This window comes from Sapajus apella, unplaced genomic scaffold (genome assembly GCF_009761245.1).
Source record: "Sapajus apella isolate SASKATOON/1434 unplaced genomic scaffold, GSC_monkey_1.0 scaffold109, whole genome shotgun sequence".
Classification (NCBI taxonomy): domain Eukaryota; kingdom Metazoa; phylum Chordata; class Mammalia; order Primates; family Cebidae; genus Sapajus; species Sapajus apella.
The window spans coordinates 2,593,207-2,600,418 of record NW_022437049.1 but is presented as its reverse complement, the minus strand read 5'-3'; the positions used below and the strand labels follow the sequence as shown (position 1 = coordinate 2,600,418).

Here is a 7,212-nt window from a genome sequence, read left to right as displayed (position 1 = left end):
TTTATCCAACCTCAGCCTCTCATGAGAAGGTTACTCTGAATTTCTTGTCCCACGCTTTGTCCTGGCCCCTATGAGGAAAGGGGTCAGCTGAAGACAGCTGTTCTATAAGGATGTGTAGGGATCCTGACAAGATATTTCCTCTGAAAAACCAAATGCGACCTTAGACGGCCGTCTAGGGAGTTCCTCATTTAATAGAGACTTCCAAGCAAACGACGAGGTAGAAGCATCTGAAGTGCAACAGAGCACCTTCTGCTGATTCCCTCCCACAGAGGGGCAATGCTCAGGCAAGGTAAGGAAAGCAGGACTCAGCAGGGCGAACAGAGTGCTGTCAAAACGGCCATGGCAGGTTGGAAGACAGTTCAACAGATTGAAGCATGTGTTTCCTGGCAACCAGGGAGCCCAGGAGGACCTTTGGCTTCAGTCTAGGAGGTGTATTGTTATCCGCTTGCCCAAGAGTGACTTGGAGGCCCTGAATGTGTCCCATGTGTCCCATGCCAGGCCTTGGGGCACTCATTTCAATAGCCACGCAGCAGCCCCAACTTACTCAGTCAATTCCTCTGGTGACTGCCTACCAGCCCTGTTGGCCTGTGGGTTATGGGGAGAGCGATGCAGGAGACCCTCCACCTGGATCTCTGGCATCAGGCCTGCCAGAGTCATTCGTGCCCACTACTGCCCCAGCCGGCCTACTCCCACCCCCAGCCGCACCCACTGCAGCCGTACCTGTTGGCAGAGGGCTGCACCACAGATCCCAAGAAGCTGTTCTTGCTGCTTGGCAGGCAGCTCAGCAGGAGTGAGGCTGTGCTCTCTGGAGCCAGGAATAGCAGAGAACACAGATTGTGGACAAAGCAGTGACAGGAGAAGACCCCAGGTTTTCCACAGAGGTTCTAGGAAAAGCCCCAGAATCAGGCACTGCTTGCCTCTGACTGTGAGCACCCCACCAGCACCAATTGCTTAGGGTGTTTTTGGGTAGGGGTGAGCACAGGCCCTCCAATGCCCAGCCAGTTCCAGGCTATGTTCACTTCCCCAAAGGGCACTCGTGTCTGGGCCATGACAAAAGGTCCTGGGTTTGTGCCCAGGAAGAGCACTTCTTTGAGGCCCTGGCAGCAGCGAGTCATGAAGCTGCGATGTGGCTAATACAATACTCCATGGGATTGTGGATGATGCCTTCAGACTCCAAAGACTGCGGTTGGCTCAGCTCAGCACTGAGCCAAAGCTCCTCCTCCAGGAAACCCTCAGCCAAGCCTTGAGGGCAGAGCTGGGGCTCTCTCCGGGCACCTGCAGAATCATGGAGGGTCTCTCATGAAAAAGTCTGAGGCATGGCCATGCTGTTATCACCTGGTCCAGCCCCCATACTTTTTTTTTTTTTTTTTGCAATACATCTCCCATACCATTAGTGCACAATTCAGCAATTTTTAGTGTATTCCTGTGATTGTACAACTATCACCTTTATCTAGTTCCAGAAAATTTTCATCAGCCCCCAAAGAAACCCCAAACCCATTAGCAGTCACTCTCCTTCTCTCTTCCCCTAGCCCCAGCAGCCACTGATCCACCTTCTGCTCTGTGGATTTGGCTGTCTATTCAGCACATTTCATATAAATGTAGTCATGTAATATGTGGCCTTTGTGCCTGGCTTCTTGGGCTCAGCATAACATTTTCCAGTCTTATCCATGTTGGAGCACGTGGCAAGACTTCTTTCCTTTCTTATGGCTGAACAGCATTCCACTGTATGAACATCCCACCTTTTGTTACCCATTCAGCACTGATGGACAATTGGTTTGTTTCCACTTTGGGCCATTATGAATAATGCTGCTGTGAATATTTGTGTAAAAGCTTTTGTGTGCAAATATTTTCACCCATTTGGTGGTTTGTCTTTTCACTTTCTTATAATAGTGTCCTTTGAAACACAAAAGTTTTTAATTTCGATGATGCCCAACTTAATTATTTGTTCTTTTATCACTTGTGCTTTTGGTATCCTATCTAAGAAACGATTGCTTCCTCCAAGGTCACCGAGATTTACCCCTACATTTTCCTTCAAGAGTCTTGTAGTTTTCAGCTCTTCCAAAATGTCTTTTGCTTCATTTTGAGTTCACTTTTATTTTATTTTATTTTTTTTTTTTGAGACGGAGTTTCACTCTTGTTACCCAGGCTGGAGCTCACTTTTATAGATGGTGTGAAGCAGGGTCCATCTTCATTCTTTCACAGGTGATATCCAGTTGTCCTGGCACCCTTTGTTGAAAAGACACAACAATTTCCCTATTGACTTGTCTTGGCACTTGATAGTTATATTCGGTGTGGTTGTCAGAGAACCGAAAAGGAAGCCAAAAGCCAAGGGAAATTTAGGATTCATGAATAACCATTGCCAGGGTGCCAATGCTTCTTTTCTGGGACAAACATGTCCGTCGGGCACCTCCACCACCCCTGAGCACTGCCACTAGGGGAAGTTCTGTCAGTTCTCCAGAATTGACTTTTTTTTTTTTTTTTTTTTTAAGCTATGCCTGGATGTAAAAGTCAGTTGTGCTTTAATGGCTGTATTCACAAAGCTGGTACAGAAATTGTTCTAGCTTTGTGAGTCTTTTCCAGACCAGTAGTAGGTATTTCTCTGAATCATTGGCCATTTGTTCCTTATAGACAATTTTATTTATTTATTTATTTATTTTGAAACAGAATTTCGCTCTGTCACCCAGGCTGGGGTGCAGTGGCACAATCTCAGCTCACGGCAACCTCTGCCTCCCAGGTTCAAGCAATTCTTGTGCCTCAGCCCCCTGAGTAGCTGGGATTACAGGTATGCACCACCACGCCCGACTAATTTTTATGTTTTTTGTAGAGATGAGGTTTCACCATGTTGGCCAGGCTGGTCTCAAGCTCTTGGCCTCAAGTGATCTGCCCGCCTTGGCCTCGCAAAGTGCTGGGATTACAGGCCTGAGCCAATGCACCTGGCCTCACATAAACAATTTAAAAGCTAGGAAAGTCCATCATTTCAGCAACAGCCGACCTTTTCCTGAAAGCAGCTGTTCCCAGCTCCATGAATGTGGAGTGACCTCAGCAGACACTGGGCGCAGGCCATATTCAATAGGGAGGACAGTGGGAAGTCAGGCTGCCCCACCCACTTCTGCAAGACAGCTTGACTTGAGTGAAGCTATGTGGGCTGCTGGATAACTGGATTTACTTGCATGCTCCTGGTTCCTGAGTCTTTTCCTTTGTCAGAGCCATAGACTTGCAATGGCCAAGTCTTCCTGGATTGCTTTGGGAAACATTCATCATTTAGAGACTTCCTAACATTTTGCTTACAGCTTTACTATAGCGTTGATCAGACTGAATTGTAATACAATTAACGGCTAACATGGATTGAGAATTTATTATGAACCAGGCTTTGATCTAAGAACATCACTTGTGTTATGACCAGGTACTGCATTTATGCCTACTTTACAAATGAGGAAACAGAGTGTTTAGATAACTTCAGAATGATCACACAGCTCATAGGGATTTGATCCCCTGGAGCCTGGCCCCAAGCCATTAATCATTCACATACTCAGATTGTGAGCTCATGGAGAACACCATCTGCCTCTGTTACTTTCCTTATGCCCACAAAAAACTGCGCGTTGAAAGCTGCTCAAGGATCCTGAACTTGATCAAAAAGTATCTTAGTCCCTTTGTGTTGCTATAAAGGAACACAGGCAGCTGAGTAGTTTATAAAGAAATTACCCACAGTAAAGTGCTTTTTCCCTTTACTCATGGCTCATTTAAGCAAAAATGTCTACATTATGAGAAATGTCTACAATGAGCAGGGGCTGCTCTATGGATGTACCTTTGGATGTGCCTCTTGCCCGTGTCAGATTCCTCCATGTGGACCCCAGGGCGCCAGCAGGGCTACAGTCAGATCCACTGCTGATCGTACCTCATGAGTACGCCAAAAACAACATGTGGGCTCCACCAAAGGCCGTTTGCATGGCCCCTGGGGTGAGGGACAAGCTGAGAAATGCCATTTCAGGATTCCTAGGCTGTTTCAAAGATACATGGGGATGACAGGACGGAATATGTGAAATCAAGTTTTGCTGAGGAGATCTTGACTGTGAAGTCTCCGTAAGTTGCTAGGCCAACAACCTGGTTTAATGAAGCTTCCATAAAAGAATAGTAAAAACATAAACCAGCCTCACCACAGAACAAATTTTCTCCAAAGAACTCCCAGCTCTGACTGATGTTTTATCACCTGTATCATCAGAGGACAGCTACACACTGCAGAGAAGGCTGCTATTTTGCTGTAGTTTCAGTTAGCAAGTACAAGGCTCAAGGATGATGGGCCTGCCTAAGGCCACAGAACCAGCTTCCAGCAGAACCGGCCGCATGCCACACTCAATGCACCCGTACCCCATTGCCATTTCCTCGTTCAGAATTTGATCCTCAATCAAAATCAGGCCACTCATTTAAACTTTGAAACTCTGACACATGGTATTAAAGGCTTTTAGTATGTATATGGCAGATCAGTTGTTCTCAACTGGACACAATTTTCCTCCCCAGGGGACGCTTGGCAATGTCTAAAAACATTTTTGGTTGTCACAGTTCAGTCTGCAGGCTGCTGCTATTGGCATCTGGTGGGTAGAGACCATGGATGCTGCTAAATATCCCACAACGCACAGAACAACTCCCCACAGCAAAGCATTATGCAACCCCAAGTGTCAATAGTGTCTCGTCTCTTGATTCCAGAGTATGGGGTGTTAGGGTAAGAGGGGATATAGGGGGAGTCATTCCAGATTAATCCAAGAAGGGGGCAAGTCCAAATTGCTGCTTTGGGTCCAGGCCAGGGAGACAATTAACAGCCAGCTTTGGTTTGTTTGAGTGTTTGTATCAACGGGGGACTGTTTATGTTCTTCAAAAGTCCCATGGAACTGACTGTTCCTGCCATTGCCAAGGAGGCCTGTCGGCCCAGAGCAAGCACATTCCTTCCTAAGGAAGCAAGTTCTGGCTGCCATTCCTCCCTAGCCCCACACAGGCTGATGCTTCAAACAAAATGAAGTGCCCCGGAACACACATGAATACTCAAATCTTCGGGATCCTCCATCCCGCTTCCTAATGCAGCTCTCCCAAGGGACAAAGGGCCATCGCTCAGATTCTGCCATAGCCTGGCTCAGAATCTGTCTTGTACCCCCTCAGTGGAGAGAGAAGAGTGGCCTGGATCTTGAAATTTCCTGTGGAAAACATGCTCTCCTCCATCCTCCATCTCCTCACATACTTTGTTTCTGACCTAATTCCCCTCCTCGTGACCTACTTCCTGAGGCATGGAACGTGAAGATAGAAGATCATCATCACATGGTGAAGGAAAGGCAGGGGGAAAGTTTGCTACAGACCTAATTTGTTAGGAAAGTCTATTGCAAGGAAAATAATTAGCAAATTAATAAAGGAGGATCCTATTCTACCTGAAAGTCAACTCAGCTTTATCTCATATGAATAAAGGTTTATAATTTTTTAGGCATTATTTCCCATTAATATATAGAAAAATTATTTCTAGCCTCATAGATATGTTTATTTTTGACATCATTAGCATTTCAGGGCAGATACAATGTATTTCAGATGAGAAATGATGTCTCATTGGCTAATAATGCTTCATGCTAGCATCATGGAGGCAAATTGTTCTTCCTTGCTCAGGTCCTCATCCAAGGGCCTTTTTCTGCACTCGTTCACTCAACAAACACTGGCAGAGCTCAGCTGAGTTATAGGCCAGGGCTATCAAGGTAAGCATGGGTCTGCTCCATGGAACTACGGATTAGCAGGGGTGACAGGCACATAAAAAGTAAGAGTAGGGGGACTGGGAGGATCCAAGATGGCCGAATAGGAACAGCTCTAGAGTGCAGTTCCCAGCAAGAACAACACAGAGGCCCTGAATGGAACAACAGTGCTCCCAGCACAGCAGTTGAGCTCCTATAACGAACACAGTGTCTCCTCAAGAAGCTCCCCAACCCCCGTATATCCAAAGAGACACCTCATAAAGGAGAGCTCAGGCTGACATCTGGCAGTTATCCTTCTGGGACGAAGATAACAGAAGAAGAAACTGGCAGTAGCCCTTACTGTTCTGCAGCCACCGCATGTGATACCCAGGCAAGCAGAGTCTGGAGTGGACCTCCAGCAGTCCTACAGCAGAGGGGACTGACTGTTAGAAGGAAAACTAAAAAAAAAAAGAAAAAAAAAGAAATAACTTCAATATCAATAAAAAGAACATCCACTCAGAGACACCACCCGAAAGTCATCAACTACAAAGACTACAGGTAAATAAATCCACAAATATGGGAAGAAACCAGCACAAAAAGGATGAAAACACCCAAAACCAGAACTCCTCTCCTTCTCCAAGGGATCACAGCTCCTCACCAGCAAAGGAACAAAGCTGGATAGAGCATGAGTCTGATGAATTGACAGAAACAGGCTTCAGAAGGTGGGTAATAACAAACTTCTCTGAGCTAAAAGAACATGTTCTAACCCAATGCAAATAAATTAAGAACATTGTAAAAAGATTTGACAAAATACTAGCAAGAATAAACAGCTTAGAGAAGAATATAAATGACTTGATGGAGCTGAAAAATACCGCGCAAGAGCTTCGCAAAGCACACACAAGTTTCAATAGCCAAACTGACAAAGCAGAAGAAAGGATATCAGAGGTTGAAGATTGGCTCAATGAAATAAAATGAGAAGGCAAGATTAGAGAAAAAAGAGTGAAATGAACAAAGCCTCCAAAAAATATGAGATTATGTGAAAAGACCTAATCTACATTTGATAGGTGTACCTGAATGTGACAGAGAGAATGAATCCAAGCTGGAAAACCCTCTTCAGGATATTATCCAGGAGAACATCCCCAACCTAGCAAGACAGGCCAATATTTAAGTCCAGGAAATACAGAGAACACCACAGAGATATTCCTCAAGAAGAGCAACCCCAAGGCGCATAGTCATCATATTCACCAGGGTTGAAATGAAGGAAAAAATGCTAAGGGCAGCCAGAGAGAAAGGTTGCATTACCCACAAAGGGAAGTCCATGAGACTCACAGTTGATCTCTTGGTAGAAACTCTACAAGCCAGAAGAGAGTGGGGGCCAATATTCAACAACCTTAAAAAAAGAACTTTCAACCTAGAATTTCATATCCAGCCAAACTAAGCTTCATAAGCGAAGGAGAAATAAGATCCTTTACAAAAAGGCAATTGCTGAGAGATTTTGTCACCACCAGGCCTG

At 45.5% G+C, this 7,212-nt stretch overlaps 1 pseudogene; it reads right to left on the bottom strand.

Annotated features, from left to right (window-relative positions):
• Positions 1-540: 540 nt before the first annotated feature.
• On the bottom strand, positions 541-1,318 carry LOC116537370 (annotated as a pseudogene).
• Positions 1,319-7,212: the final 5,894 nt, after the last annotated feature.